Raw genomic sequence first — 25810 nt, 5'->3', positions numbered from 1 at the left:
ATGTCTGGGACGGTAAAGATATCCATCGATGTTTTGGATGTAAATGACAATATGCCTGTTTTCAGTAAGGATGCATATTCTGCTTTGTTGAAAGAAAATTCCCCCATTGGCACACAAGCCATTCAAGTGAATGCCTCAGACATGGATGAGGGTGTGAATGGACAAGTTGTGTATTCATTTGGTAGTAATGCAAATAGCATAGTGCGTGAACTTTTTGATATAGATATGAATACAGGTGAAATTACTGTCAAAGGTTTGATCGACTTTGAGGTAGAAGAAAGCTATGAGATTGATATACAGGCGTCTGATAGAGGGGCAGTTCCACTGACATCAGACAAAAGTGTTGTTGTTAAAATTGTAGACCTAAATGACAACGCACCAGAAATTGAAGTGGCATCATTGTCAAGTGCGATTTCAGAGGAATCTAGACCCGGAACAACAGTGGCACTTATCAGCATTACCGATGCGGATTCTGGGCTCAATGGAAAAGTTATCGGCTATTTGAGCGACGACGTGCCTTTCACTCTGACACCTTCTATACAAGATAACATGTACGCTGTAGTGACCAAGTCCAAGTTGGACAGAGAAACGCTGTCTCATTATGATGTGACAATAATTGCTAAAGATGCAGGCGAGCCAGCCTTGTCATCTATGAGGACAATAGGGGTTGATGTATCAGATGTGAACGACAACAAACCAGAGTTTTCTCTGAGCCCCTACACTTTCTATGTTAGTGAGAATAACATTCCAGGGGCCTCAGTGTTTTCAGTGAAAGCGTTTGACCGGGATGAGAATGAAAACGCACAAATTGCATATACTATTCTGAGAGATGGAACTGAAAATGACAAACTCGCCACGTTTTTAAACATCAATGCTGAAAATGGCGACATTTTCGCGCTAAAAAGTTTTGACTTTGAAACTCTGAAAACATTCCAGTTTCAAGTTGTTGCCTCAGACTCTGGAAGTCCATCACTAAGCAGGAACGTCACAGTGAACGTGTTCATTCTGGATCAGAACGACAACGCTCCAGTCATCTTGTATCCAGTCAGCACTAACGGTTCTGCTGAAGGTGTGGAGGAGATTCCCCGCAATGTGAACGCAGGACATTTGGTGACTAAAGTGAGAGCCTATGACGCTGATATAGGATATAACGGCTGGTTATTATTTTCACTGCAGGAAGTGACTGACCACAGTCTCTTTGCTTTGGACCGCTATACAGGACAGATAAGAACACTTCGCTCATTCACAGAGACAGACGAGGCTGAGCATAAACTGGTCATACTGGTAAAAGACAATGGGAACGTTTCACTCTCAGCAACAGCTACTGTGATTATCAAGGCTGTGGAGCCCAAAGAGGCTTTTGCTGCTTCTGATGTTAAAAGTGCAACAAAACCTGACGAGGACAATAATGTTACGTTTTATCTGATGATAACTCTGGGCTCAGTTTCAGCACTTTTTCTCATCAGTATCATCGTGTTGATTGTAATGCAGTGCTCCAAACCCACAGACTATTCCTCCAAGTATTTACAAGACCCAAATTATGACGGGACACTGTGCCACAGCATCCAGTACAGATCTGGAGACAGAAGATACATGTTAGTTGGACCCAGAATGAGTATAGGCTCTACTATAGTCCCGGGCAGTAACGGGAATACTCTCGTCGCCCCCGACAGGAGACGGACATCTGGGGAGGTAAGAAGGACATGCTGCATGTGTCTATCTGATGCATTTTGGAAAATGTTAAGCAATATTCTGCCAATGGGTGCTCAGAGTGTAATGACTATTTAAAAAAAATGCAACTAGGAGGATTCAAATGGGAGTTGTGTCATTGTTTTCCATCCAAACTAGAGTACATATGAATCGCTGTCCGTGGTGCTGAATTTGTTCCTGTCTTTATTGTGGGTGCATTGCCGCTCTAACCAAATTACTTATTGAAATTAGTATATTCTATTTCTATAAGCATTACAATTTGCTTAGTTGGACTTTTTTTTAGGACATCTCATGCTGCACATTCCTTTTTCTCCCATATTTCGCCAGTATCTGAACTTACTGTAACCGTCATAGTGCTGCAATATCTGCAGGACTCGTGTGGTGGCAGTGCACAAGTATAAAAGTGTGTTTTATTTATAAACGCCCATATATTTGCTCGTCTGTTTCCATTCCACAGTAACCTATCACATGTGGAATGACGGCAAACAATCAGCAGCTTTGTTCTAACATTCCGTTGAACACGGATTGAGGAATATGACGCATTCCGTGTAAATATAACGGCGTGGTTTTGTTCGGATATTTTGGAGTATTGATTTACTCTTCAAATCATGGAACAAAGAGGAATAGAGGCGTGGACGGGGCTATGGCGATGGATTGCTATTATGGTTGCGTCGGCTTTCATGTGGAGTGGCGCTTCGGCACAGATTCGATACTCCATATCTGAAGAAGTGAAACAAGGAAGCGTTGTGGGGAATATAGTTAAGGACTTGGGGTTGGATGTGAGTATCCTGGAGGAGAGAGCACTTCGTATTGTGTCTGGGTCTAATGAGGCCCTGTTCGAGGTAAACCAGAACGATGGCAACTTGTACGTAAATCAGAAGGTGGACAGAGAGGAGATTTGTGAACGGAGCAGTGTTTGTCTGATCAATCTGAAAACCGTGCTAGAGAATCCCCTGGAGATTCATTATGTGTCGGTGGAGGTGCTGGACATAAATGATCATTCACCTATTTTTCCAGAGAAAGTAAAACGTTTTGAAATATCGGAATCTGTGTTACCTGGTGCTAGATTTCAGCTGCAAGCTGCGCAAGACCTTGACGGCGAAACATATTCTGTTCAACAGTATAAACTTAGTCAAAATGATCATTTCCGTTTGGAGGTTAAAGATAGAGGAAAGGATGGTAAAATACCTATTCTTAATCTACAGAGGCCACTAGACAGAGAATCAACGAGTAGACATGGGTTACTGCTGACTGCATTTGATGGGGGGAAACCCCCGCGGTCAGGCACGATACACATAATAGTCGAGGTATTGGATGTTAATGATAATTCACCAGTTTTCACCAAAGATACTTATTCTGTCATGTTAAATGAGAACGCCCCAATTGGCACAACTGTTATACAAGTAAATGCTACCGATTTGGATGAAGGTTCCAACGGTGAGGTAATTTATTATTTTGGTACCAATGTCAATAATAGATTACGTAAATTATTTGAGGTGGATGTCAGTACAGGAGATATAATTGTCAAAGAATTAATTGATTTTGAAACGGATGATAGTTATGAGATTGATATTCAAGCATCTGATAAAGGAGCTGCTCCACTGACAACTGACAAAAGCGTTGTTGTGCAAATCGTGGATCTCAATGATAATATACCTCAGATCGAGGTGACATCATTTTCCACTGCACTTCCTGAAGATTCCAGACCCGGAACCACAGTGGCACTAATCAGCGTTACTGACCTAGATTCTGGATTTAATGGGAAAGTTATTTGTTCTTTAGTGGAAGATGTACCTTTCAAAATAATACAATCTTTACAAGAAAGTATGTACTCTATAGTTACCAAGGCCCCACTTGATAGAGAAAAGCATTCTCAATATGATGTAACAATAGTAGCTAAAGACACAGGAGAACCAGCCTTGACATCTGAGAAAACAATAAGCGTGATTGTATCAGATGTGAATGATAACAGTCCAGCGTTTTCATTGGCCCCGTACATTTTCTATGTCAGTGAAAATAACGCAGCAGGAGTTTCATTATTTTCAGTCAAAGCATTTGATCGTGATGAGGGCAAGAATGCCCTTCTTTCATATCACATTATGAGAGATGGAGGTGAACATGGCAAAATAGCCTCGAACCTAAACATCAATGCTGAAAATGGGGACATACTGGCTCTAAAAAGTTTTGACTTTGAAACACTGAAAACATTCAAGTTCCAAGTTGTTGCCTCAGACTCTGGAACTCCATCACTAAGCAGCAACGTCACAGTGAACGTGTTCATTCTGGATCAGAACGACAACGCTCCACTCATCTTGTATCCAGTCAGCACTAACGCTTCTGCTGGAGGTGTGGAGGAGATTCCCCGCAATGTGAACGCAGGGCATTTGGTGACTAAAGTGAGAGCCTATGACGCTGATATAGGATATAACGGCTGGTTATTATTTTCACTGCAGGAAGTGACTGACCACAGTCTCTTTGCTTTGGACCGCTATACAGGACAGATAAGAACACTTCGCTCATTCACAGAGACAGACGAAGCTGAGCATAAACTGGTCATACTGGTAAAAGACAATGGGAACGTTTCACTCTCAGCAACAGCTACTGTGATTATCAAGGCTGTGGAGCCTAAAGAGGCTTTTGCTGCTTCTGATGTTAAAAGTGCAGCAACAGATGAGGAGGAGAACAATGTGACTTTCTATCTGATGATAACTTTGGGCTCAGTTTCAGCGCTTTTTCTCATAAGTATCATCGTGTTGATTGTGATGCAGTGCTCCAAACCCACAGACTATTCCTCCAAGTATTTACAAGACCCAAATTATGACGGGACACTGTGCCACAGCATCCAGTACAGATCTGGAGACAGAAGATACATGTTAGTTGGACCCAGAATGAGTATAGGCTCTACTATAGTTCCGGGCAGCAATGGGAATACTCTAGTGGCCCCCGACAGAAGACGGGCATCTGGAGAGGTAAGATACTTTGGTTTTGCTTCAATCTAATTGTCACTTTTTGGCCAAGTGTATTTTTTGAAAATATGCTATCATAAATTACATGTAGTGTTCGAAGGATGCATGTTTTAGAGTGTGATTCTAGGGAAGAGTCAAACGTGTTGCTGTCCATGGTGCTGAAACAAGCATTTCCACTGTTGGCATGTGGTGTTGGCACATATTAATAATCAAGGCAAGTAAAAACGTTAAACATAAATATAGCCCTTTCATTTTCAATAAAACATCAGTTATTTTCAGTTAGGTTTCCTTACACTTAGACTTTCTGATTGAGACAGGCAGTATTGCACTTTGTTTGTATTAGCACAAATGTGTTTCAGTATATTATTTTGTCTGAGATGTTGGTCCACCTTTCGGGTCAGTTATGATTTTGGTATGATTTCACCAATTTTAATAATGCAATGAATTACATTTGTGCTTGACCGTTATGTAGCTTAATCGGAACTCACATTATAAGCGAAATGTTTGGTAGCAACACTCAACTGCTTCTTCTTCATTATAGGCCTTGTTTTTGTCAGGGTATTTGTGATGCGTTCCATCAAAATGAGCTTGGAGTTGTGCTAGAAACGGAATCTTATGAGAGCATGTTTATTTTTGCTGTTTTTGGGTTTCAGCAGATTTTATTAAAGTCTTGACGTTCATCCTGTGTGAAGATTATAGTGAAATTATATCGATAATATTTGGGTGACAAGCATCTTACTTTGTCATACTTTGAGGCCCTTTATCGAAAGAAAAAACAGTTTGGGAACAATTAATACATAATCTCACTCAATATTTGCAGTAGAACGATAATTTTGATGTCACTATACCTTTTTCTCCTCTTTCCAACCGCGTGTATTACATTTAAAATCGTTTGAGGGGTCAACGTAACTGAAAAATTACGGAGAAGATCACATTAATGAGTCACCTGACTTTGGCATACTGATAAATAGAGTTGCTATCTGCCTTTTGAACCATATGCAACTTCTTCAGCCATGTGGACGTATTTCTTGTAGTTTTCTTGTAGCCTATTATCAAAGGCAGTGCTCAAGTCTTATATTTCTGCAAAATAATTGCCTGGACACTATCACTGATATGAATAAAAAGTTGCCCATGCAGTCAGCAGTGTAAAAAGATATACAATCCACGTAATATACTGCTGCTACTACAACAACTACTGCTAATGATGACGATGACGATGACGATGATAATAATAATAATAATAATAATAATAATAATAATAATAATAATAATAATAATAATAATAATAATAATAATACTACTACTACTACTACTACTACTACTACTACTACTACTACTACTACTAATAATAATAATAATAACAATAATAATATAAATATAAATATAAATATAAATATAAATATAAATATAAATATGAATATAAATATAAATATTAACAATAATAAAAATAATAATAATAATAATTTCATTTTTTTACTATGTTTAAGTTGTCTGGATAGCCAAACATAATTTCGTTGAACGGTCTCATGGTGTCAGTATAAACCCTACAATAGTGAATGTTCACGTCACTGGCCGTGAACCGTGTCATTCATGACAGTCCACCACTTCAGAATTCGGCATGAAAGAAGACCATGGTTAATGTGTGAGGTGATATATAGCACTCGGATAGAGAGGAAAATACATTCGTCTTGTAAAAGGGTCTTTATTTTTCATTAGGATTATAGGAAACACATTTCTGTCTCTCAGCTTGCTTTGGATAATCTCATCGGCATAATCATCATGGAACAAAGACAGCTCGGGACATGGGTGAAACGACCTGGGAGGATTGCCGTTGCGATTGCTATGGTTCTGTTATGGCGCGTGGCTACTGCGCAAATACGATATTCCATTTCTGAAGAAGTGAAAGAAGGAACAGTTGTTGGCAATATAGCCAAGGATTTAGGACTGGACAAGGGCACATTGAGAGAAAGAGGATATCGTATTGTGGACGGATCTACTGAGCCTTTCTTCACAGTAAATCAGGATGATGGTATATTGTATGTGAACAAAAAAATAGACAGAGAGGAGGACTGTGAACGCAGCAGCGTGTGCTTGATTGACTTGAAAACCGTGCTAGAGAATCCGCTGGAGATACATTATGTATCAGTGGAGGTGTTGGATGTAAACGACCATTCTCCCAGCTTTCCCGAGAAAGAGAAACGATTAGAGATTTTTGAATCTACATTAGCAGGAACAAGATTTCAACTGCAAGCTGCTCGTGATGCTGATAGTGGCCCGTTATCTGTTCAGCAGTATAAGTTGAGTCATAATGACCATTTTCGTTTAGAGGTGAAAGATCGTGGTGAAGACCGTAAAACTCCTATACTGATCCTCCAAAAGCCACTTGATAGAGAATCTGTAAGGAGCCACACGTTATTACTCACAGCACTTGATGGAGGTAAACCTCCAAGGTCTGGTGAAATGAAAATAATTATAGATGTATCCGATGTAAATGATAACCCTCCAGTGTTCACCAAGGATTCTTACTCTGTGCAACTAAATGAGAATTCAGCTATTGGCACAACCATTATACAAGTTAATGCAACAGATTTGGATGAGGGTTCAAATGCTGAAGTTGTATATTCATTAGACAATGACGTGGATGCAAAGGTACGTGCACGTTTTGATTTAAACCCACTGACTGGAGAAATAACTGTGGCAGGAGTCATAGATTATGAAGAGAATCGCAGATATGAAATTGATATCCAGGCATCCGATAAGGGTGCGGTTCCATTCACAACAGACAAAAGCGTTATTATTAATATCGTTGATGTAAACGACAATGCACCCGAGATCGAGGTGACATCTTTTTCTCGTGCTCTCCGGGAAGATTCCAAACCAGGAACCACAGTGGCGTTGATTAGTGTGAAAGACTCAGACGCTGGTATCAACGGAAAAGTTATGTGTTTTATTAAGCAAGACGTTCCTTTTACACTTAGTCCATCTTTACAAAACAACATGTATTCTCTAGTCACCAAATTGCTTTTAGATCGAGAACAACAATCTCATTATGATGTAACAATAGTTGCAAAAGACGCGGGTGAACCATCCCTGTCATCTGAAAAGACAATAAGCATTGTTGTATCAGATGTGAATGATAACAGACCAGAGTTTTTACTGAATCCATATACCTTCTATATTCATGAGAATAACGCTCCCGGAGACTCTATATTCTCAGTGAAAGCCTTTGATCGTGACGAAGATGAAAATGCTCTAATTTCATATCATATTTTCAGAGATAGAAATGAAGATAAACTGACGTCATTTCTTAACATCAATGCTGAAAATGGAGAGATATTGGCACTAAAAAGCTTTGATTTTGAAACATTGAAAAGATTCCAGTTCCACGTTGTTGCTTCAGACTCTGGAACTCCATCACTAAGCAGCAACGTCACAGTGCACGTGTTCATTCTGGATCAGAACGACAATGCTCCAGTCATCTTGTATCCAGTCAGCACTAACGGTTCTGCTGAAGGTGTGGAGGAGATTCCCCGCAATGTGAACGCAGGACATTTGGTGACTAAAGTGAGAGCCTATGACGCTGATATAGGATATAACGGCTGGTTATTATTTTCACTGCAGGAAGTGACTGACCACAGTCTCTTTGCTTTGGACCGCTATACAGGACAGATAAGAACACTTCGCTCATTCACAGAGACAGACGAGGGTGAGCATAAACTGGTCATACTGGTAAAAGACAATGGGAACGTTTCACTCTCAGCAACAGCTACTGTGATTATCAAGGCTGTGGAGCCCAAAGAGGCTTTTGCAGCTTCTGATGTTAAAAGTGCAACAACCAATGATGAGGAGAATAATGTGACATTTTATCTGATGATAACTTTGGGGTCAGTTTCAGCACTTTTTCTCATCAGTATCATCGTGTTGATTGTAATGCAGTGCTCCAAACCCACAGACTATTCCTCCAAGTATTTACAAGACCCAAATTATGACGGGACGCTGTGCCACAGCATCCAGTACAGATCTGGAGACAGACGGTACATGTTAGTTGGACCCAGAATGAGTATAGGTTCTACAATAGTCCCGGGCAGCAATGGCAATACTCTCGTGGCACCTGATAGGAGACGGACATCTGGAGAGGTAAGAACAATATAACACTGCTTCTATGACTGTATTTCCGTTTTAGAATCTGTGTCCACGCCACAAGTTACCCCCCCCCGCACCCAAAAAAACAAACAAACAAACAAACAAACAAAACAAAACAAAAAAGAAACAAAACGCGCTATCCGTGGTGCTGAAACCTGCTGAATCAAACGCAGTTTTCAAAACGTAACTTTCTTTTGAGATATGAGGTAAAACAGTATAATGGCAACTCATCGACAGGAGACGGGCATCTGAACAATTGAAGAATTGCATAATGTGTCTTCATTAACCTGGCTGTCAGTGCAAGGCTATTACTCTTTTAATTATACTCTCCGTCAGGTAAGATATGCATTTTTCTCCAGCAAGGTAAACATGTTTCCAAGCCATTAAGGTTTCAAACGTTATAATGATATATTCCACGGCAGTTTGTCTTGCTTGATTGACAGGGTAGCAGGTTGATAGTTGTATTGCTTTTTCTTAAATTAAATTGGACTCTGCAGTGTTGCTCTCCATGGTGCTGAATCTTAAGCTATGCGCTATAGGCTATAACACGTCGTTTAAAAACCACAGGGACTTCTTGTCATCCTTACCAATCAATAACTGTCTCTAGATTGTATGATGAACTTTAATTTGGTGAAAAGTTTTTTTTCATACTGAGAGAAAAATCAGTGTATACCACTTGAACGCATGGTGTCAGTGTAGGTTGTTTGTAAATGTATGGCTCGAGAGCGTTTCGTCACATGCTTTATTTTGGCCCATCCTTTAATAGTGACTGCGATTTTTCTGGAACGGCATAGTTGTGAGCTTACGATTGGTGAGCAATATCTACATGATTTTTCCATCAATCGATCTGCAGAAGGCATAACTTGGATTACGTTCGGGAACATCACATACAGCACCTTCATAATACGACATATTTAGTGGACCGACTATTCTTTATTACCTTCACGTCATGGAACAAAGAACATGTGAGACATGGCGGGAGTGGTGGCTCGTCTTCGTGGTTGTATTGGATATTTTATTGAGCGGAACTTCAGCACAGATCAGGTATTCGATACCTGAAGAAGTTAAAGAGGGGACTGTCGTTGGGAATATAGCTAAGGATTTGGGACTAGATAAGAGCACGCTGAAAGATAGAGGATATCGCATTGTAACCGGCTCAGCGGAAGCCCTCTTCGAGGTGAATCAAAATGATGGCATCTTGTACGTGAACAGAAAAATTGACAGAGAGGAGGTGTGCGAACGGACCAGTCCGTGTTTGATCAATCTCAAAACCGTGTTAGAAAACCCACTGGAGATTCACTATGTGGCGGTGGAAATACTTGATGTGAATGACCACTCTCCTAGCTTTGCAGAGAAAGAGAAACGGCTTGAGATTTCTGAGTCTGCCTTACCAGGAGCGAGGTTTCAGCTGCAAGCTGCGCGCGACCCCGACGGAGGCCAATACTCCATTCAGCAATATAAACTCAGTCATAATGAACATTTCAGAGTAGAAGTCAAGGATAGAGGTGAAGACCGTAAAATACTATTTTTAGTCCTGCAGAAGCAGTTAGACCGAGAAACTGCTGGAAAACACAGCTTTCTTCTAACGGCCACTGATGGAGGAAAACCAGCTAAATCTGGCACTATAGAAATAATTGTTGACGTTCTTGATGTTAATGACAACTCGCCTGTGTTCACTAAAGAGCTTTTTTCTGCCACACTGAGGGAAAATGTCCCCGCCGGCACAATGGTCATTCAGGTAAATGCAACTGACTTGGATCAGGGTGCAAACGGCGAAATTATGTATTCATTTGGTAACGAAGTTGATTTGAAAATAATTGATCTCTTTAGTGTGGACTCATTTACTGGTGAAATTAAAGTAACAGGTCTGATAGATTTCGAGGAAAGTAAGAGTTACGAAATTGATATACAGGCATCTGACAAGGGCCCAGTTCCTTTAACAGCTGACAAAAGTGTCATGATAACTGTAGTTGATGTTAATGATAATGCTCCAGAGATAGAAGTGACATCATTTTCCAGCTCTATTCCCGAGGATTCAAGGATTGGAACTACTGTGGCCCTGATTAGCGTCAATGATTTTGACTCTGGAATCAATGGTAAAGTAATTTGCATAATCAAAGAAAACGTTCCTTTTACCTTATCCCCGTCATTGCAAGACAACATGTACGCTTTGGTCACCAAGTCGCAGTTAGACAGGGAACAGGATTCTGAATATGATGTTACAATACTTGCTAAAGACACAGGTGACCCATCGTTGTCATCTCAAAAGACAGTACGTGTTGTCGTATCAGATGTAAATGACAACAGTCCAGTGTTTGCACTGAGGCCCTATACGCTTTATGTCACTGAAAATAACACTCCAGGGTCCTCATTATTTTCTGTGAAAGCCTCTGATCGTGATGAGGGTGATAATGCTCTTATTTCATATCACATTTTAAGAGACGTAGGTGAAGATAACAGACTGATTTCATTTCTGAACGTCAACTCTAACAACGGGGATATTTTGGCGCTAAAAAGTTTTGACTTTGAAATACTGAAAAAGTTCCACTTCCACGTTGTTGCTTCAGACTCTGGGACTCCATCACTAAGCAGCAACGTCACAGTGAACGTGTTCATTCTGGATCAGAACGACAACGCTCCAGTCATCTTGTATCCGGTCAGCACTAACGGTTCTGCTGAAGGTGTGGAGGAGATTCCCCGCAATGTGAACGCAGGACATTTGGTGACTAAAGTGAGAGCCTATGACGCTGATATAGGATATAACGGCTGGTTATTATTTTCACTGCAGGAAGTGACTGACCACAGTCTCTTTGCTTTGGACCGCTATACAGGACAGATAAGAACACTTCGCTCATTCACAGAGACAGACGAGGCTGAGCATAAACTGGTCATACTGGTAAAAGACAATGGGAACGTTTCACTCTCAGCAACAGCTACTGTGATTATCAAGGCTGTGGAGCCCAAAGAGGCTTTTGCAGCTTCTGATGTTAAAAGTGCAGCAACAGATGACGAGGGAGATAATGTGACATTGTATCTGATGATAACTTTGGGGTCAGTTTCAGCACTTTTTCTCATTAGTATCATCGTGTTGATTGTAATGCAGTGCTCCAAACCCACAGACTATTCCTCTAAGTATTTACAAGACCCAAATTATGACGGGACACTGTGCCACAGCATCCAGTACAGATCTGGAGACAGACGATACATGTTAGTTGGACCCAGAATGAGTATAGGCTCTACTATAGTGCCGGGCAGCAATGGGAATACTCTCGTGGCTCCCGACAGGAGACGGGCATCTGGAGAGGTAAGATACTTTGGTGTTGCATTAATTGTCACTTTTTGATTTGGTGTATCTTTTGAAAATATGCTACCTTTCATGTAGGAAAGAGCAGTGTGTCATGTAGTGTTGGAAGGATGTCTTTTAGAGCGTCATTCTACGGGACTAGTCATAAAAAAGTGTGTTTGCTGTCCATGGTGCTGAAACGTGCATTTCTACTGTTGGCATGTGGTTTTGGCAAAGATTAATCAAGGCAAGTAAAAACTTGAAAAATAGACCACTCTCTTTAAGTGTAGCCTTTTCATTTTCAATAAAACTGTTATTTTTAATTAGGTTTCCTTACACTTTCTGATTGAGACAGGCAGTATTGTAGACGGAAAAAAGCATCACTGTGTTAAGCACAAAAGTGTTTTAGTGTATTATTTTGTCTGAGATGTGGGTCCACCCTTCAGGTCAGTTATGATTTCGGCATGATTTAAACAATTTTAATAACAATGCAATGCATTGTATTTGTGCTTGACCATTGTGTAGCCTAATATAGGAATCATATAATCAAAACGTTTGGTAGCAAGACTCAATTGCTTCTTCTTCATTATGCCTACTGTTTATTGCCAGTGATGCGTTCCATCAAAATGAACCCTGAAGTTGCGCTGGCATATTTGTGTAGAGGTGAGAGCATATTGCTTTTTGCTGTTTGGGGGGGTTTCATCAGATTTTGATAACGGCTTGGCGTTCATCCTGTGAAGATTATTAAGAAATTCGAACGCTAGTTTTGAAGCTCTCTAGGGTGACTATAGGGCTCACATAAATAGCTTACTTTGTCATACTTTGAGGCCACTGGCCACTGTCACACTGTAATGAACAGAGTTGCCCATCTCAGTCAGTCTACAACTGGGTGTGTAAAAAACTACATTTCAAATATACTATACTAGCCTACTACTACTACTACTACTACTACTACTACTACTAATAATAATAATAAATAATAATACTATTAATTTTAATATGAATAATAATAATAATAAATAATGTTATTATTATTATTTTTTTAAGTTGTCTTGATAGCCTAACATTATTTCCTTGAACGGACTCATGGTGTCAGTATAAACCCTACAATAGTAAAATTTGTTCGTCACTGGCGGTGTCATTCATGACAGTCCACCCCTTCAGAATTCGGCATGAAAGAGCATGGTTAACGTGTGGAATGATATAGCAGTCGCATAGAGAGGAAAATACATTCATCTTGGAAAATGGTCTTTATTTTTCATTAGGCAAAACATCTCTGTCTCTATCAGCTTGCTTTGGATAATCTCATCGGCATATCATCATGGAACAAAGAGAGCTGGGGACATGGGTGAAACGACCTGGGAGGATTGCCGTTGCGATTGCTATGGTTCTGTTATGGCGCGTGGCTACGGCGCAAATACGATATTCCATTTCTGAAGAAGTGAAAGCAGGAACAGTTGTTGGCAATATAGCCAAGGATTTAGGACTGGACAAGAGCACATTGAGAGAAAGAGGATATCGTATTGTGGACGGATCTACTGAGCCTTTCTTCACAGTAAACCAGGATGATGGCATATTGTATGTGAACAAGAAAATAGACAGAGAGGAGGACTGTGAACGCAGCAGCATGTGCTTGATCGACTTGAAAACCATGCTAGAGAATCCGCTGGAGATACATTATGTATCAGTGGAGGTGTTGGATATAAACGACCATTCGCCCAGCTTTGCTGAGAAAGAGAAACGATTAGAGATTTTTGAATCTGCATTACCAGGAACAAGATTTCAGCTTCAAGCTGCTCGTGATGCAGATGGTGGTCCGTTCTCTGTTCAGCAATATAGATTGAGCCAGAATGAACATTTTCGTTTGGAGGTGAAAGATCGTGGTGATGACCGTAAAATTCCAATGTTGATCCTTCAAAAGCCACTTGACAGAGAATCTGTCAAGAGCCACACGTTATTACTCACAGCCCTTGATGGAGGTAAGCCTCCAAGGTCTGGTGAAATGAAAATAAGTGTAGATGTCTCTGATGTCAATGATAACGCCCCAGTGTTCACCAAGGATTCTTACTCTGTGCAATTAAATGAAAATTCCGCTATTGGCACAACTGTTATACAAGTTAATGCAACAGATTCAGATGATGGTTCAAATGCCGAAGTTGTATATTCATTACACAATGACGTGAATGCAAAGGTACGTGCACCTTTTGATTTGAACCCACTGACTGGGGAAATAACTGTGGCAGGAGTCATAGATTATGAAGAGAGTCGCAAATATGTAATTGATATTCAGGCATCCGATAAGGGTGCGGTTCCATTCACAACAGACAAAATCGTTATTATTAATATCGTTGATGTAAACGACAATGCACCCGAGATAGAGGTGACATCTTTTTCTCGTGCTCTCCCGGAAGATTCCAAACCAGGAACCACAGTGGCGTTGATTAGTGTGAAAGACTCGGACTCTGGTCTCAACGGCAAAGTTATGTGTTTTATAAATCAAGACGTTCCTTTTACGCTGAGTCCATCTTTACAGAATAACATGTATTCTCTAGTCACCAAATTGCTTTTTGATCGAGAACAACAATCTCATTATGATGTAAGAATAGTTGCTAAAGACGCAGGTGAACCATCCCTGTCATCTGCAAAGACAATAAGCATTGTTGTATCAGATGTGAACGATAACAGACCAGAGTTTTTACTGAATCCATATACCTTCTACATTCATGAGAATAACGTCCCAGGAGACTCTATATTCTCAGTGAAAGCCTTTGATCGTGACGAAGATGAAAATGCTCTAATTTCATATCATATTTTCAGAGATAGAAGTGCAAATAAACTGACTTCATTTCTTAACATCAATGCTGAAAATGGAGAGATATTGGCACTAAAAAGCTTTGACTTTGAAACATTGAAAAGATTCCAGTTCCATGTTGTTGCCTCAGACTCTGGGACTCCATCACTCAGCAGCAACGTCACAGTGAACGTGTTCATTCTGGATCAGAACGACAACGCTCCAGTCATCTTGTATCCAGTCAGCACTAACGGTTCTGCTGAAGGTGTGGAGGAGATTCCCCGCAATGTGAACGCAGGACATTTGGTGACTAAAGTGAGAGCCTATGACGCTGATATAGGATATAACGGCTGGTTATTATTTTCACTGCAGGAAGTGACTGATCACAGTCTCTTTGCTTTGGACCGCTATACAGGACAGATAAGAACACTTCGCTCATTCACAGAGACAGACGAGGCTGAGCATAAACTGGTCATACTGGTAAAAGACAATGGGAACGTTTCACTCTCAGCAACAGCTACTGTGATTATCAAGGCTGTGGAGCCCAAAGAGGCTTTTGCTGCTTCTGATGTTAAAAGTGCAGCAACAGATGAGGAGGGGGATAATATGACTTTCTATCTGATGATAACTCTGGGCTCAGTTTCAACACTTTTTCTCATCAGTATCATCGTGTTGATTGTAATGCAGTGCTCGAAACCCACAGACTATTCCTCCAAGTATTTACAAGACCCAAATTATGACGGGACACTGTGCCACAGCATCCAGTACAGATCTGGAGACAGACGGTACATGTTAGTCGGACCAAGAATGAGTATAGGCTCTACTATAGTCCCGGGCAGCAATGGGAATACTCTAGTGGCCCCTGATAGGAGACGGACATCTGGAGAGGTAAGAACAATACAACACAGTATAACATTGATTGTATTGGCTGGAATTAATTAAGTTTCACAACATATCCGTGTGTCCATGTGCATGTCCACCCCAAGTTACCAACATACAAAAGTTACAATACATTTTTATTTCAATGTTCGATGGTTGAGGCATTGGCCTACATCGTATATCTTGACTTCCATAGCAATTTTCAGATCCGGTTGATCAATCTCCATCATGATGCAACTTCAGAGCTATAGTCGCTGTTATGGCAGAACACTGGAACAGTGCTACCAGTAGTTAAAAGAGTCGCTATCCATGGTGCTGAAGCCTGCTTAAACGCCTTTTGCAAAACGCGACGATTTCCTTTTAGATATCAGGTGATAATGGCAAGTATTATTTGCTAAGTGAAGAGGAAGCAGCAATTGCTTTTCCAGTGCTTGAAAAGTATTACCTGTGTCGCTTTTCATCAACATTATAACAGCTAATTTGTGTATTTTGTGTGCCAAACCTCTTTTAAATTCAATTTGTCACAATTTCAACCACAGTACTGTAATTTTGTTCTTGCTCCCTTGGTGTCAGTGTAATAGCAAATAATGCTTCTACAGATTTTTTTTTTTTTTTTTTTACGTAGGCTATTAGACCCATCCCTTTCGTCTATTTTGTCATGGGCAGAAATGTGCGTGATACCAGCGTGACAAAATCTAGCCTCCGTGTGATTTCTAAAGGTCTGTTGCTGAAGCCATGGAGCACATTTTGATAACGTCGATGACAGTTTGCGTGGTTATACATTTTTAGAGCTGTGGATCCCTTATTTTGTATACGTCATGGAACAAAGAGGACGCCCGGCGTGGAGACAGCGGAGGCAGTTGGCCGTCTACATGATGACTTTGATTACATTTTGGAGTGGAGTTTCAGCTCAGATCAGATATTCCATCTCGGAAGAAGTGAAAGAAGGAACTAATGTTGGAAACATCGCAAAGGATCTAGGTCTCGATAAGGCCACACTGAAAGATAGAGCATATCGCATTGTCTATGGCTCCACAGAGCCTCCATTCCGTGTTAATCAGGACGATGGCATATTGTATGTGAACCGGGAAATTGACAGAGAGGAATTGTGCGACCGAAGCAAGGTTTGTTTGATCGACTTAAAAACAGTGTTAGAAAACCCACTGGAAGTCCATTATGTAGCAGTGGAGATTTTGGATGTAAACGACCACTCTCCAAGCTTCCCCGAAAATGAAAAGATGTTAGAGATTTCTGAATCTGCATTACCAGGAGCAAGATTTCAGTTGCCAACTGCACGTGACGCTGATAGTGGCCAATTATCTGTTCAGCTGTACAAATTGAGTCATAATGAACATTTTCGTTTGGAAGTGAAAGATCGTGGTGAGGACCGTAAAACGCCTAGTTTAATTCTACAAAAGCCACTTGATAGAGAATATGTCAAGACCCATATATTACTTCTCACTGCCGTTGATGGAGGTAAACCTCCAAGGTCTGGAAGCATGCGCATAATTATAGATGTATCCGATGTAAATGATAACCCACCAGTTTTCACAAAGGATTCTTACTCTGTGCAACTAAATGAAAATTCTGCCGTTGGCACAACTGTTATACAAGTTAATGCTACAGATTTGGATGAGGGTTCAAACGCGGAAGTTGTATATTCATTAGACAATGATGTGGATGCAAATGTACGTGCACGTTTTGATTTAAACCCACTGACGGGAGAAATAACTGTAGCAGGAGTCATAGATTTTGAAGAAAGTGGCAAATATGAAATTGACATCCAGGCATCGGACAAGGGTGCAGCTACACTGACAACAGCCAAAAGCGTTATTATTAATATCGTTGATGTAAACGATAATGCACCCCAGATCGAGGTGACATCTTTTTCTCGTGCTCTCCCGGAAGATTCCAAACCAGGAACCACAGTGGCGTTGATTAGTGTGAAAGACTCAGACGCTGGTCTCAACGGCAAAGTTATGTGTTTTATTAAGCAAGATGTTCCTTTTACACTTAGTCCATCTTTACAAAACAACATGTATTCTCTAGTCACCAAATTGCTTTTAGATCGAGAACAACAATCTCATTATGATGTAACAATAGTTGCTAAAGACGCAGGTGAACCGTCCCTGTCATCCGAAAAGACAATAAGCATTGTTGTATCAGATGTGAATGATAACAGACCAGAGTTTTTACTGAATCCATATACATTCTACATTTATGAGAATAACGTCCCAGGAGACTCTGTATTCTCAGTGAAAGCCTTTGATCATGACGAAGATGAAAATGCTCTAATTTCATATAACATTTTTAGAGATAGAAGTGAAGATAAACTGACGTCATTTCTTAACATCAACGCTCAAAATGGAGAGATATTGGCACTAAAAAGCTTTGACTTTGAAACATTGAAAAGATTCCAGTTCCACGTTGTTGCCTCAGACTCTGGAACTCCATCACTAAGCAGCAACGTCACAGTGAACGTGTTCATTCTGGATCAGAACGACAACGCTCCAGTCATCTTGTATCCAGTCAGCACTAACGGTTCTGCTGAAGGTATGGAGGAGATTCCCCGCAATGTGAACGCAGGACATTTGGTGACTAAAGTGAGAGCCTATGACGCTGATATAGGATATAACGGCTGGTTATTATTTTCACTGCAGGAAGTGACTGACCACAGTCTCTTTGCTTTGGACCGCTATACAGGACAGATAAGAACACTTCGCTCATTCACAGAGACAGACGAGGCTGAACATAAACTGGTCATACTGGTAAAAGACAATGGGAACGTTTCACTCTCAGCAACAGCTACTGTGATTATCAAGGCTGTGGAGCCCAAAGAGGCTTTTGCTGCTTCTGATGTTAAAAGCGCAGCAACAGATTATGAGGATAATAATGTGACTTTCTATCTGATGATAACTTTGGGGTCAGTTTCAGCGCTTTTTCTCATAAGTATCATCGTGCTGATTGTAATGCAGTGCTCCAAACCCACAGACTATTCCTCCAAGTATTTACAAGACCCAAATTATGACGGGACACTGTGCCACAGCATCCAGTACAGATCTGGAGACAGACGGTACATGTTAGTTGGACCCAGAATGAGTATAGGTTCTACAATAGTCCCGGGCAGCAATGGCAATACTCTCGTGGCTCCCGACAGGAGACGGACATCTGGAGAGGTAAGAACAATATAACACTGCTTCTATGACTGTATTTCCGTTTTAGAATGTGTCCACGCCACAAGTTACCCGCCCCCCAAAAAACAAAAAAACAAACAAACAAACAAACAAACAAACAAACAAACAAACCAAACCAAAACAAAACAAAACAAAACAAAACAGAAACAAAACAGAAACAAAACGCGCTATCCGTGGTGCTGAAACCTGCTGAATCAAACGCAATTTTCAAAACGTAACTTTCTTTTGAAATGTAAAACAGTATAATGGCAACTCATCGACAGGAGACGGGCATCTGGACAATTGAAGAATTGCATAATGTGTCTGTCTTCATTACAAGCTGACTTGTTGGCAAAACTATTTGTTTGGGGAGACCGTTTTTGAGTAGACTCATATTATGGTACAATTTCATTGGAAGAACTCGGAGAATACACGTGAAGGCTTACTTCACATTAACCTGGCTGTCAGTGCAAGTTCAAGACAAAATCGGCTATTACTTTTTTAATTATCCTCTCCGTCAGGCAAGATATGCATTTTTCTCCAGCAAGGTAAACATTTTTCCAAGCCATTAAGGTTTCAAACGTTATAATGATATATTCCACGTCAGTTTGTCTTGCTTGATTGACAGGGTAGCATGCTGATAGTTGTATTGCTTTTTCTTAAATTAAATTTGACTCTGCAGTGTTGCTCTCCATGGTGCTGAATCTTAAGCTATGCGCTATAGGCTATAACACGTCGTTTAAAAACCACGGGGACTTCTTATTATCCTTACCAATCAATAACTGCCTCTAGATTGTACGACGAACTTTGATTTGGTGAAAGTTTTTTTTTTCATACTGAGAGAAAACTCAGTGTATACCACTTGAACGCATGGTGTCAGTGTAGTTTGTTTGTAAATGAATGGCTCGAGAGCGTTTCGTCACATGCTTTATTTTGGCCCATCCTTTAATAGTGACTGCGATTTTCATGGAACGGCATAGTTGTGAGCTTACGATTGGCGACCAATATCTACATGATTTTTCCATCAATAGATCTGCAGAAGGCATAACTTGGATTACGTTCGGGAACATCACATACAGCACCTTCATAATACGACATATTTAGTGGACCGACTATTCTTTATTACCTTCACGTCATGGAACAAAGAACATGTGAGACATGGCGGGAGTGGTGGCTCGTCTTCGTGGTTGTATTGGATATTTTATTGAGCGGAACTTCAGCACAGATCAGGTATTCGATACCCGAAGAAGTTAAAGAGGGGACTGTCGTTGGGAATATAGCTAAGGATTTGGGACTAGATAAGACCACGCTGAAAGATAGAGGATATCGCATTGTAACCGGCTCAGCGGAAGCCCTCTTCGAGGTGAATCAAAGTGATGGCATCTTGTACGTGAACAGAAAAATTGACAGAGAGGAGGTGTGCGAACGGACCAGTCCGTGTTTGATCAATCTCAAAACCGTGTTAGAAAACCCACTGGAGATTCACTATGTGGCGGTGGAAATACTTGATGTGAATGACCACTCTCCTAGCTTTGCAGAGAAAGAGAAACGGCTTGAGATTTCTGAGTCTGCCTTACCAGGAGCGAGGTTTCAGCTGCAAGCTGCGCGTGATCCCGACGGAGGCCAAAACTCCATTCAGCAATATAAACTCAGCCATAATAATGAACATTTCAGAGTAGAAGTCAAGGATAGAGGTGAGGACCTTAAAGTACCGTTTTTAGTTTTGCAGAAGCAGTTAGATCGAGAAACTGCTGGAAATCATAGGCTTCTATTAACAGCAATTGATGGAGGAAAACCTGCGAAGTCTGGTTCTATAAAAATACTTGTGGATGTTCTTGATGTTAATGACAATTCGCCTGTGTTCACTAAAGAGTTATATTCTGTCACAGTGAGGGAAAATGTTCCCTCTGGCACGGTAGTGATTCAAGTTAATGCAACTGACTTGGATCAGGGTTCAAACGGCGAAATAATGTATTCATTTGGTAACGAAGTTGATTTGAAAATAATGGATCTGTTTAGCGTGGACCCATTTACTGGAGAAATTAAAGTAACAGGTCTGATAGATTTTGAGAAAAGCAAGAATTATGAAATTGATATACAGGCATCTGACAAGGGACACGTTCCTTTAACAGCTGACAAAAGCGTAATGATAACTGTAGTTGATGTTAATGATAATGCCCCAGAGATAGAAGTGACCTCATTTTCCAGCTCTATCCCAGAGGATTCAAGAATTGGTACTACTGTGGCCCTGATTAGTGTCAATGATTTTGACTCTGGAATCAATGGTAAAGTAATTTGCATAATCAGAGAAGACGTTCCTTTTACTTTATCTCCGTCATTGCAAGACAACATGTACGCTTTGGTCACCAAGTCGCAGTTAGACAGGGAAAAGGATTCTGAATATGATTTTACAATAATTGCTAAAGACACAGGTGACCCATCGTTGTCATCTCAAAAGACAGTACGTGTTGTCGTATCAGATGTAAATGACAACAGACCAGAGTTTGCACTGAGCCCCTATACGTTTTATGTCACTGAAAATAACACTCCAGGGTCCTCATTATTTTCAGTGAAAGCCTCTGATCGTGATGAGGGTGATAATGCTCTTATTTCATATCACATTTTAAGAGATGTAGGTGAACATAACAGACTGATTTCATTTCTGAATGTGAACTCTAACAACGGGGATATTTTGGCGCTTAAAAGTTTTGACTTTGAAACACTGAAAAAGTTCCACTTCCACGTTGTTGCCTCAGACTCTGGAACTCCATCACTAAGCAGCAACGTCACAGTGAACGTGTTTATTCTGGATCAGAACGACAACGCTCCAGTCATCTTGTATCCAGTCAGCACTAACGCTTCTGCTGAAGGTGTGGAGGAGATTCCCCGCAATGTGAACGCAGGACATTTGGTGACTAAAGTGAGAGCCTATGACGCTGATATAGGATATAACGGCTGGCTATTATTTTCACTGCAGGAAGTGACTGACCACAGTCTCTTTGCTTTGGACCGCTATACAGGACAGATAAGAACACTTCGCTCATTCACAGAGACAGACGAGGCTGAACATAAACTGGTCATACTGGTAAAAGACAATGGGAACGTTTCACTCTCAGCAACAGCTACTGTGATTATCAAGGCTGTGGAGCCCAAAGAAGCTTTTGCAGCTTCTGATGTTAAAAGTGCAGCAACAGATGAAGAAGGGGATAATGTGACATTTTATCTGATGATAACTTTGGGCTCAGTTTCAACACTTTTTCTCATCAGCATCATCGTGCTGATTGTAATGCAGTGCTCCAAACCTACAGACTATTCCTCCAAGTATTTACAAGACCCAAATTATGACGGGACACTGTGCCACAGCATCCAGTACAGATCTGGAGACAGACGATACATGTTAGTTGGACCCAGAATGAGTATAGGCTCTACTATAGTCCCAGGGAGCAATGGGAATACTCTCGTGGCCCCCGACAGAAGACGGGCATCTGGAGAGGTAAGAACAACATTGATTGTATTGGCTGGAATTAATTAAGTTTCACAACATATCCGTGTGTCCATGTGTCCACCCCAAGTTACCAACATAAAAAAGTTACAATACATTTTTATTTCAATGTTCGATGGTTGAGGCATTGGCCTACATCTACCAGTAGTTAAAAGAGTCGCTATCCATGGTGCTCAAACCTGCTTAAACGCCTTTTGCAAAACGCGACGATTTCCTTTTAGATATCAGGTGATAATGGCAAGTATTATTTGCTAAGTGAAGAGGAAGCAGCAATTGCTTTTCCAGTGCTTGAAAAGTATTACCTGGGTCGCTTTTCATCAACATTATAACAGCTAATTTGTGTATTTTGTGTGCCAAACCTCTTTTAAATTCAATTTGTCACAATTTCAACCACAGAACTGTAATGTTGTTCTTGCTCCCTTGGTGTCAGTGTAATAGCAAATAATGCTTCTACAGATTTTTTTTTTTTTTTTTACGTAGGCTATTAGACCCATCCCTTTCGTCTATTTTGTCATGGGCAGAATAATGTGCGTGATACCAGCGTGACAAAATCTAGTCTCCGTGTGATTTCTATAAAGGTCTGTTGGTGAAGCCATGGAGCACATTTTGATAACGTCGATGACAGTTTGCGTGGTTATACATTTTTAGAGCTGTGGATCCCTTATTTTGTATACGTCATGGAACAAAGAGGACGCCCGGCGTGGAGACAGCGGAGGCAGTTGGCCGTCTACATGATGACTTTGATTACATTTTGGAGTGGAGTTTCAGCTCAGATCAGATATTCCATCTCGGAAGAAGTGAAAGAAGGAACTAATGTTGGAAACATCGCAAAGGATATAGGTCTCGATAAGGCCACACTGAAAGATAGAGCATATCGCATTGTCTATGGCTCCACAGAGCCTCCATTCCGTGTTAATCAGGACGATGGCATATTGTATGTGAACCGGGAAATTGACAGAGAGGAATTGTGCGACCGAAGCAAGGTTTGTTTGATCGACTTAAAAACAGTGTTAGAAAACCCACTGGAAGTCCATTATGTAGCAGTGGAGATTTTGGATGTAAACGACCACTCTCCAAGCTTCCCCGAAAATGAAAAGATGTTAGAGATTTTTGAATCTGCATTAGCAGGAGCAAGATTTCAGTTACAAGCTGCACGTGACGCTGATAGTGGCCTACTATCTGTTCAGCAGTATAAGTTGAGTCATAATGAACATTTTCGTTTGGAGGTGAAAGATCGTGGTGAGGACCGTAAAATTCCTATATTGATCCTCCAAAAGCCACTTGATAGAGAATCTGTGAGGAGCCACACGTTATTACTCACAGCCATTGATGGAGGTAAACCTCCAAGGTCTGGTGAAATGAAAATAACGGTAGATGTCTCCGATGTCAATGACAACCCTCCAGTGTTCACCAAGGATTCTTACTCTGTGCAACTAAATGAAAATTCCGCTATTGGCACAACTGTTATACAAGTAAATGCAACCGATTTGGACGAGGGTTCAAATGCTGAAGTTGTATATTCATTAGGCAATGATGTTGATGTAAAGGTACGTTCACGTTTTGATTTAAATACATTGACTGGAGAAATAACTGTGGCAGGAGTCATAGATTTTGAAGAGAGTGGCAAATATGAAATTGACATCCAGGCATCCGACAAGGGTGCAGCTACACTGACAACAGACAAAATCGTTATTATTAATATCGTTGATGTAAACGACAATGCACCCGAGATAGAGGTGACATCGTTTTCTCGTGCTCTCCCAGAAGATTCCAAACCAGGGACGACAGTGGCGTTGATTAGTGTGAAAGACTCAGACTCTGGTCTCAACGGAAAAGTTATGTGTTTTATTAAGCAAGACGTTCCTTTTACACTTAGTCCATCTTTACAAAACAACATGTATTCTCTAGTCACCAAATTGCTTTTAGATCGAGAACAACAATCTCATTATGATGTAACAATAGTTGCTAAAGACGCAGGTGAACCATCTCTGTCATCTGCAAAGACAATAAGCATTGTTGTATCAGATGTGAATGATAACAGACCAGAGTTTTTACTGAATCCATATACCTTCTACATTCATGAGAATAACGTCCCAGGAGACTCTATATTCTCAGTGAAAGCCTTTGATCGTGACGAAGATGAAAATGCTCTAATTTCATATCATATTTTTAGAGATAGATATGAAGATAAACTAACGTCATTTCTTAACATCAATACTCAAAATGGAGAGATTTTTGCACTAAAAAGCTTTGACTTTGAAACTTTAAAAACATTCAAGTTCCATGTGGTTGCTTCAGACTCTGGAACTCCATCACTAAGCAGCAACGTCACAGTGAACGTGTTCATTCTGGATCAGAACGACAACGCTCCAGTCATCTTGTATCCAGTCAGCACTAACGGTTCTGCTGAAGGAGTGGAAGAGATTCCCCGCAATGTGAACGCAGGACATTTGGTGACTAAAGTGAGAGCCTATGACGCTGATATAGGATATAACGGCTGGTTATTATTTTCACTGCAGGAAGTGACTGACCACAGTCTCTTTGCTTTGGACCGCTATACAGGACAGATAAGAACACTTCGCTCATTCACAGAGACAGACGAGGCTGAGCATAAACTGGTCATACTGGTAAAAGACAATGGGAACGTTTCACTCTCAGCAACAGCTACTGTGATTATCAAGGCAGTGGAGCCCAAAGAGGCTTTTGCAGCTTCTGATGTTAAAAGTGCTGCAAAAGATGAGGAGGGGGATAATGTGACGTTTTATCTGATGATAACTTTGGGCTCAGTTTCAGCGCTTTTTCTCATCAGTATCATCGTGTTGATTGTAATGCAGTGCTCCAAACCCACAGACTATTCTTCCAAGTATTTACAAGACCCAAATTATGACGGGACACTGTGCCACAGCATCCAGTACAGATCTGGAGACAGACGATACATGTTAGTTGGACCCAGAATGAGTATAGGCTCTACTATAGTCCCGGGCAGCAATGGGAATACTCTAGTGGCACCTGATAGGAGACGGACATCTGGAGAGGTAAGATGTTTTGATTAGAAGTGCATTATTATGTTGATGCTTTGTGACTTTTCCACTGCACAAGTAGGAATGTATGCCTAAGGCACAGGGTCAGTATCCTTTTGATCTTTTTTGCACATTCCCCTCAGCCGAAATTAAAGGCTACTGCTTATTTTGCCCATTGCAATGTTTCTATGTCGTCTTCCATTGTTTCTTTATTTTTGTTTTTCCGTCTTTCTCTCAACCTTACTTGACTTTCCGTTTGTTTATTTCAGCTGGGTATTTAATAAATCAATAAATCAATAGAGCAATATATATATATATATATATATATATATATATATATATA

The 25810-nt window shown here is 40.6% G+C and overlaps 1 protein-coding gene and 6 pseudogenes across 7 annotated transcripts in view; all 7 read left to right on the top strand.

The window, feature by feature from the left end:
• LOC310790483 (protocadherin alpha-3-like) overlaps positions 1-25810 on the top strand; it is a gene marked incomplete at its 5' end in the record, with an annotated part of 213351 nt that overhangs the window by 32392 nt on the left and 155149 nt on the right. The window lies entirely within an intron of this gene.
• Positions 226-4709, top strand: LOC310790779 (protocadherin alpha-3 pseudogene; annotated as a pseudogene). The gene is made up of 2 exons: positions 226-964; positions 3943-4709. The product of its transcript is annotated as a protocadherin alpha-3 pseudogene (transcript).
• On the top strand, positions 6519-8828 carry LOC310790778 (protocadherin alpha-3 pseudogene; annotated as a pseudogene). Its single transcript has one exon. The product of its transcript is annotated as a protocadherin alpha-3 pseudogene (transcript).
• Positions 9769-12162, top strand: LOC310790777 (protocadherin alpha-8 pseudogene; annotated as a pseudogene). The gene has a single exon. The product of its transcript is annotated as a protocadherin alpha-8 pseudogene (transcript).
• Positions 13424-15835, top strand: LOC310790776 (protocadherin alpha-3 pseudogene; annotated as a pseudogene). The gene has a single exon. The product of its transcript is annotated as a protocadherin alpha-3 pseudogene (transcript).
• On the top strand, positions 16591-18963 carry LOC310790486 (protocadherin alpha-7 pseudogene; annotated as a pseudogene). Its single transcript has one exon. The product of its transcript is annotated as a protocadherin alpha-7 pseudogene (transcript).
• On the top strand, positions 20081-25500 carry LOC310790775 (protocadherin beta-15 pseudogene; annotated as a pseudogene). Its single transcript has 2 exons — positions 20081-22438; positions 25321-25500. The product of its transcript is annotated as a protocadherin beta-15 pseudogene (transcript).

Source organism: Poromitra crassiceps (assembly GCF_964638095.1).
Source record: "Poromitra crassiceps genome assembly, chromosome: 15".
Taxonomy (NCBI): Eukaryota; Metazoa; Chordata; class Actinopteri; order Beryciformes; family Melamphaidae; genus Poromitra; species Poromitra crassiceps.
This window is presented reverse-complemented; position numbering and strand designations above follow the sequence as displayed.